Source organism: Mytilus californianus, unplaced genomic scaffold (assembly GCF_021869535.1).
Source record: "Mytilus californianus isolate M0D057914Y unplaced genomic scaffold, xbMytCali1.0.p SCAF_90, whole genome shotgun sequence".
NCBI lineage: Eukaryota > Metazoa > Mollusca > Bivalvia > Mytilida > Mytilidae > Mytilus > Mytilus californianus.
Window position 1 is genome coordinate 434,310 of NW_026262746.1, and position 8,606 is coordinate 442,915.

General features: G+C 45.3%; 1 pseudogene; it reads right to left on the reverse strand.

Moving 5' to 3' along the window:
• LOC127717224 (large subunit ribosomal RNA) overlaps window positions 1-5,906 on the reverse strand; it is a 7,932-nt pseudogene extending 2,026 nt beyond the window's left edge.
• Window positions 5,907-8,606: the final 2,700 nt, after the last annotated feature.

An 8,606-nucleotide genomic window follows, 5' to 3' on the forward strand; every position in this document is an offset into this window, starting at 1 on the left:
GGGTGACTCTTGTGGGGTACGTGTCCGCACGGACTTGGAGCGCGCTGATGAAGTCTCCTTCCCGGAGATGCTTCGATCCCGCTTGTAACCATGAGTTCGAGCACTTGTATTCGAAGCATTATCTGCCCTTGCCAGCCGTAGGCTGTGCTTCCAATTGTTTTTCCTCACTCTTTCTCCAAGTTGCTGGGCGCTTAGGATTACTAGGTATACGGATACATAGTTTCTCCGCAGTGTCCTTAATTTCATTCTCTATCCCCGTTGTCTTGACGAAACATGTAATGTTTTCGTCCTTGGAGTTGAGTACAGCCCGTTTGGTGTTTATGCGACTGCAAGGAGTCGATTTAGCCAAGCGTGGGATGCCTAGGCCTCCCATGGCCGTACTCGTGTAGAGTAGGTGATCCGTGGTGCACGCTGGACGGTGGAGCCACTTTTTAACGAAGCGTTTAATCATGCAATCAATTTCTTTGAGTTTGGTTTGTGGGTAGTCGACCTGTGAAAGATAGTACGCTACTCGTGCTAGAGCGTACGACTTGAGTATCTCAAGTTTCTGTCTTGGCTTCAGGATGCTCTGACCTATTCTCTCGCACCAGGTTTCTAGTTTGATTAATAGATCTTCTTTGATGCACCCCGTCCAGGAGGATACCTTGACGCCAAGATACTTGTTCCCCTCACTGGGATTTACCAATGGCAGCTTTTGGTGATCTACCGTCCACTTTGGCTCAAAGTCATTAATGACGTAGCTGTTCTTGCTCCCCGGCTTGATATCAAAGCCAGCTGACTTTTTCACGTTCAACCTCATCCCGGTCGCCTGACAGAACTCCTCAACGATGTTCAGATTGCCTTGCATCTGTGCAGGGTCTTCTGTTAGGAGTGCGTTGTCGTCAGCGTAGCAAAGAGACTCTAACTGCAAGCCACTACTGTCCCACTTGAACCCGTTGTGCTCCACTGCTATTGTCTCGAGCAGTGGGTCCATAGCTATGTTAAATAGTTGTGGACTTAGCGGTTCTCCTTGTTTGACACCACGTGTCATGGGAATATCGTTAGTGATTCCTCCTTGAAGGTGGAATTTCGTACTTGCTTCCGTATATAGGTCTAAAACAATTTCTATTAACCAGTCATCAACCCCGAATCTCTCCAATCCTGCTCTGATATGGTCGTGGCTGACCGTGTCGAAGGCTTTCGCAAGATCAAGTAGTACAACTCATAGCTCTTTCTTGAACTTCTTACAGTGCTTCATCACTCGCTGGATGAGCATGGAGTTCTCGCTGCAGCCAGGTGCTGATATGAATCCTCTTTGTCGAGGATTTATTGGGATCGCTCCCAGTACTCTCGAAGCCAGTAGATTGGTGTATAGCCGCAACATCACACTAGAGATCGTAAGAGGTCTCCAGTTATTGATGTCGTCTAGTCCTTCAGTGCCCTTTGGTAGGAGAATACTGCGATTCTCTTTTATGTTACTGGGGACTTGGCGGGTGAATAACCAGACATTGAAAATGTACGTGAGCATAGCATTGGACTTGTCGATGGACTTTAGATCATCGAGTGCGATCCCGTCCGGTCCAGCTGCCGAGTCACGCTTTGCCCGTTTGACGGCTTTTGTCACCTCCACTCTCGTAAAAGGTTTCAATAGCAACCAGTTGTTTGCAGGTTTTGGTTTTGGATATTTACTAAGATCTACCTTTTGCGATTCTCCTCCAAACCGCCCCTGATATGTATCAGATACGATTTTGGGATCGATGGCGCATTTGGCAGCTTCGGTCTTTCGATCTAGTATCTCCGAAGCCAGTTGCTTTCTGTTTCTATCGAATAGTGATTGTATCCTTCTGAACTCATCCGGCTTTTTCTGCTGTGAACGACTCATAGGCTGGTCGTTCTGCGTCTTTGGCGCAGATGTTTCTTTTTCAGGCTTTTTGCACTTATCGATTATGAAACGCAATAACTCCAACTGGATAGTCCCGGGATCCTCCCCACTAAAGACTGATCGTGAGATTTGTGCGCTCTTTCCTACCGTTTCTTCGGCGCCCTTGTCGCACACTTCTGCAGTTTACTGTTCTAGAAGCACCTCGGGAGTTAGCTGCTCCCTTGTACTGGTAGGCGGCGGCACCGCCGTCGCGACGGGTTCCTTAACACCCTTTACCGGTTTCGACTTGCATGCGTCTCTCAAACTTTTACGTTTGTCAGACACCTGTTTGTTTGTCTTTCCCGGCAGGAGCAAAGCTATCGCCTTGTTAATGTTTTTGGAACCTGCCAACTCTTCGCTTAACGCTTGGAGCTTTTTGACTTCTTCCTCACTCCAGACTCCTCTTGGTTTGGATTTGGACTTTTTGTCAGTATTTGAGCCGACTTCTTCGATTCTTGTTCGATTCACCCGTTTCCGTTCTTTATCCTGTTTCACATTTTGGATCCGGTGGGTGTTCCTCAGATCCGGATGTGCGTGTCTCTCGTGTTGGCCTAAGCCTTTTTTCGACCTGAAGTTTCTCTCACAGATTGTGCAGGGGAATTGCGCCTCCACACTTTCTGCCACCGAGGGATCGGCTTCGACTGAACTCATGCGTGAGTCCGTTTCAGCCTGGTCTTCTGGTGCTATCGGAGAAGTTGCTGACAGTGAAGCGACTGCGTCTGAAGGATCTGCTGGTCGTAGCTCCCCTTCGTGTACAGTCTTGCTTGTATCGCCCTTCTTGCTCAATCGTTTTCTACATTTAGGGAAGTGGCAGGCTGTTTGCCTCAGACGATTTCGGTTTGTGCCACATGCGGCGCATTGGAAAGACAGGAACACGTTGCTGTGTTGTGTCTCGAAGTGTTTGGCCATTTCCTTTGCCTGTGTAAAGATTTCCCTGCATTTTATACAGGTACTCCTGTGAAATGGAATAATGATAAACGCCGTGCTATCATCCTCAATCCGAACCTCCCTAGTGGGTTCATTTTCACAGCTTTGCGGCTGCATCGACTCTGGCTCAACTGCACTTGATGTCCCTAGATCGTCGTCGTGGGCAAGCCAGCTTGGCAATTTGTTCCACTCGATTCTTTTTCCTTCTAAGAAACAGAACCCATGTGTGATCAGGATGGATGGTATCATCCTGATCGTGGTGCTGCAAGTTTCGTCCACACCAGAGCCCTGCAACGGTTGTCCCAGTGTAAGCTCTCGTCCATCCATGATGACGCAGGATTGAGCCGTCCCGGCCATGGAAAATCCAGATGTCGCCATCTAAATTGAATCTAAGTCAAAACTATTGAATATGCTTTGTACTCGCTTTTATGTGTTTTTGTTAAGAAGTCGGCTGTAGAACACAACCTATTCTTTAATGCGTTTAAACAATTTTTGTCTATCGTATAAGACTTCACTCGTCTATGATAGTACGATTCTCACATATCGGGTATGACATTCAGAGCACTGGGCAGAAATCACATTGCGTCAACACCGGGTGACGGCCATCGCAATGCTTTGTTTTAATTAGACAGTCGGATTCCCCTGGTCCGTACCAGTTCTAAGTTGGCTGTAAGTCGCCGGACGAAGCTAACGACCGCGAGAGCCGCAGCACAGCTGAGGCAGTCCACGCGACGGTTAAGACAGCGGTCAGAGCTCAACCTAAACTCCCCCTGAAAGAGAAGCCGGCCTCGCCCAGCCCGTGCCCGTCCCAATCACGCTTCGTACTCCAGCCCGACCGGCCCAGCCCTTAGAGCCAATCCTTTTCCCGAAGTTACGGATCCAATTTGCCGACTTCCCTTATCTACATTGTTCTATCGACTAGAGGCTGTGCACCTTGGAGACCTGTTGCGGATATGGGTACGGTCCGGCACGAAAGTCACCGTGTCTCCCTCGGATTTTCAAGGGCCGACGGAAGTGCTCCGGACACCGCAAGAGCCGCGGTGCTTTGCGGGATCGACGTCCCTATCTCCGGGCAAACCGATTCCAGGGAGGCCTGTCCCTTAAGAAGAAAAGAGAACTCTTCCCGCGACTTCCGCCGACGTCTCCGAGTTCGTTTGCGTTATCTCACATGGCCCGTGAGGACCAAACTCCGATGCCGGGTTTGGGAAAATTAACCCGATTCCCTTTCGATACAATACAGGCTTTTAGTTATCACAATGTCAGTAGATATAATAAATTAGCCCCGCTTCGGAACGGAGTTTCCCTATATCTTAGGACCGGCTGACCCATGTTCAACTGTTGTTCACATGGAACCCTTCTCCCCTTCAGTCTTCAAAGTTCTCGTTTGAATATTTGCTACTACCACCAAGATCTGCACCCGCGGCGGCTCCATCCAGGCTCACGCCCCAGACTTCGACGAGCACCGCGGCGGCCCTCCTACTCGTCAAAACTTGGTACCCAGGGTGCTCGTATTGCCTTGACGGTCCGGTATAGGTCCGACGCTCTAGCACCATCCATTTTCAGGGCTAGTTGATTCGGCAGGTGAGTTGTTAAACACTCCTTAGCGGATTCCGACTTCCATGGCCACCGTCCTGTTGTCTGTATCAACCAACACCTTTTATGGTATCTGATGAGCGTCCGTGTTTGGCACCTTAACCGGACGTTTGGTTCATCCCACAGCGTCAGTTCTGCTTACCAAAAGTGGCCCACTTGGCACCATACATTCGAAGGTCGCGACTTCAATTAAGCGAGTCGGACTTCTTACCCATTTAAAGTTTGAAAATAGGTTGAGGTCGTTTCGTCCCCAAGGCCTCTAGTCATTCTCTTTACCGGATAAAACTGTGTATTTGATCGATGCCAGCTATCCTGAGGGAAACTTCGGAGGGAACCAGCTACTAGATGGTTCGATTAGTCTTTCGCCCCTATACCCAAGTTTGACGATCGATTTGCACGTCAGAATCGCTACGGACCTCCACCAGAGTTTCCTCTGGCTTCGTCCAACTCAGGCATAGTTCACCATCTTTCGGGTCCCAACGTGTACGCTCTTGCTCCGCCCCACCAACGATGTGGACGGGACGGTCCGGTAGTGCGCACCGGCCGCTTTGAGAAGACCGGGGATCCTACCTAGGGCCAACCGGAGGCTGGCCTTCACTTTCATTGTGCCTTTTAGGTTTCGAAGAAAACCCCATGACTCGCGCACATGATAGACTCCTTGGTCCGTGTTTCAAGACGGGTCGGGTGGAGGACCGACCGATTCGCCACTGACCCGTGGCACCCCGTTGCTTCCCGACAGATCCATGCACGCGGTCGGAGAGAACTGCAAGCAGTGGCTTTCCCAGTCGAACGCACGCAGAGAGCCGAGAGCAGTCGAGGCGCGGCAAATCCTCGGTCTCGGGACGAGTCGAGACTAGACGGGCTATAACACCTGGCACCGCAAGGGCGCCAGGTCACCTTCCCGTCCGGCTTGTGACCGCCGTTCGAAACCGGTCGTGGCGCTCTACCCGAGTAAAGTGCACTCACCGACGACAGCCGAACGCCTGGTGGGTCTTTACGGATCCCTGAATAACCAAACGTCCGCCGCCCGACTACGGCAAGTTGAATTCCCCGGGCCGACTTTGCGGATCCACCAGTTTACCTCTAAGCGGTTTCACGTACTCTTGAACTCTCTCTTCAAAGTTCTTTTCAACTTTCCCTCACGGTACTTGTCCGCCATCGGACTCGTGCCGGTATTTAGCTTTAGATGGAGTTTACCACCCGCTTAGGGCTGCATTCTCAAACAACCCGACTCCAAGGACGCTCTGAGGCACGACGCCAGGTGCCAGTAAAGGCCTGACACCCGCTCTGGGAGAGGCCCCGATCAGGAGGACCTAGGCACCCGGACATCGCGCCAATAGACGTCCCAAACACCACAGTTCACTGCAGCGCAAGGCTGTGGGATTCGGTGCTGAGCTCTTCCCGCTTCATTCGCCAAGTTAGTTTCTTTTCCTCCGCTTAGTGATATGCTTAAATTCAGCGGGTACTCTCGTCTGATCACTAGTAACGGGTTTTACTACTGAAACGGTCATTTTACACTGAACAACTCTTAAATGCCTGAATTTACCACAAGGAAAAATGTCAAGATCTTTTTCAGTTGTTCAGTACATGTTCAGTAAACTAACTACTGCGATCGATTAAGTACCAGTCAGTACTGGTTCAGGTAATTAAGAAAAAAACGCCTAGCGTTAAATCTAGTACTGACAAGTACATTTTAGTATACTTCAGTTCATCGATAGAATCGTTGTACAGTACTTTTCAGTGTATCAAAATAATATGAGGATAGCTTCCCTTTGATTAGCAGAGGAATCGAAATAAAAAATTTAAAAAAAGCGAAAAAAAAATTGAATAAATAAATATAAAGAGACATGATCGGCAACGGGACTGTATATACACGGTTTTGTTAACATGCGTTTCATTTTCATAAATTGGTAATTTATAACATAGATAATAACTGTTAAAATATTTGTATGAAAATATCAATCACCAAATAACATTCTAATAATTATTCTTTAATGGTTATGCAAATATAAAATATTGATGACTGTAAACTGAGACTATGTACAGCCGTAAATCGATTTCCGTAAAGATTAGGATGATGAAAAATCCCGATAGCTTTCGAAATTATCAACGCTATGATTTCGCGCCGTTTGTCTGATCTTTTGGTAGTTTCTTGCTGTGTCCGACTGAATTAACGTAAGTATATATTTTGAAAACATTTTGACAGTTTCGATTGATATACATTCCTTACTTTACACAAGGATTTGCTATACAAATCCTTGCTTTACAAGAGTGTTTGTTTGATTTGTGAACTAGTTTAATGATCATTATCTGTTTATATCGACGACTTTCACAAGAAAGGGGGTTTAGTTATAATACATCTGTTCATTGAACATGTTGAAATTCCTGTTCTTCGACATTTAAAACAAAATAATCTAAAACGAGCAGCTGATCAATATCAAGCATTAATAGTATAACATTTAGCCTTAACATCAAAATAAACATGGACAGCAGGGGCGGATCCAGCCATTTCTAAAAGGGGGTTCCATACCCAGGATAAAGGGGGTTCCAACCTTATGTCCCCATTCAAAAGCATTGATCGTCAAAAAAGGGGGGGTTCCAACATATCCTCATATTATTTTGATACACTGGGCAGCTCACAGTGGCGGATCCAGAAATTTTTATAGGTAGGGGTCCACTGACTGCCTAAGAGGGGGCCCCGCTCCAGTCATGCTTCAGTGATTCCCTATATAATCAACCAATTTTTTTCCCACAAAAGGCGGGGCCCAGGCCCATTTGCTTTCAATGGTTTTTTCAACATTTTATTTATACAATATCAGAAATCAAAGTTTTATCTTTATACACCAATCTCAAGTTTTTTTTAAGAAGGAGTTACCGAACAGCTGCCCCGCACAATCGGTTCCTACTGTGACACATTAACATAAGCATTGTGACATATGAAATTTACTGGAAAGTGCATAAACTCGGTAGTCGTCTATTTTGATGTAAAAAAAATCACTTTGTTATGTAAAAGTGGCAACTTTAAACTATAGATCTACCTGTATATTTAGCATGCTACTAAATTATATTCCAATCTTAATTGTCTAGGATTGTCAGTTTTACTAGCAAAGGTTTGGTGGTTCTCTCATGGCTCTCCAACTTCCTACACCAATATACACAGACCTCCAGGAAATAGCACAATCATGACAATAGTCATAATAGTGCTGAAAGTGGCGTTAAACACCAATCAATCAAAATATATCTATAATGCTTTTCAGGAATTTGTTTACCTACACTGACCTATTTTGCTTGTTAATCTAAACCTATAGGAAATTATGTGTTTTCAATACTCGATGATTTTTAAATTTATATGGGGAAAACAACACACAATGATACACAGAAGAAGAGAAGGCTGTATAGTTTATTGAAGAATTTAGCGTCACACCTAATTCTTTATATGTTTTTGAAATTTATGAATTTCCTGTGAAGTTGAACTGTACATCAATCTGTTGACTAGCTATTAAATGATCAGTCTGGAAGATAGTCTCATTGGAGATCATACCACATCTCTCTATAATCTTTTGAATAGTGCACTTGAGATAAAGAATGATTTAAATTATAACATAATCTCAAAGGCCTTTAGTTTTCTCATTTAACATGTTTAAACTGTTTCGCATTTTTGATGTTGGACATTTTATAGCTGACTATATATAGTATAATACATTATGGGGGTTTTCATTGTTGAAGGTCGTACGGTGACTTATAACGTAATTGCTTATATCTTTGCCATTTGAACTCTGGTGTATGGTTGTCTCATTGGCAATCATGCCACATCTCCTGATTTTCAAATAAATTAGAACATAATTTAACTCATGGCATTAGTTTTCTCATATGAAAATTTCAGAATGTGTCATGCTGTGCCTTTCATTCTCACCACACAATACGGCATGGGTTCTAGTCATTGTTGATTATTGTACAGTGCCTTATAGTTGTTAACATCCTCGTCCTTTAGTCTCGGGTGGATAGTTTCTCATTTACAATCATACAGCATCTCCTTATCTACTATATCCATGTTTATTACCTGGGATTCAGTAAGATTAATATATTACCAAGGTAGCTGTATAGTTTGATGAAAATCCAAGTTGATTTGAAAAAGTTATAAAAAAAATTAAAGATGCCTATCTGAATTTAATCATTTTTTTTTTTT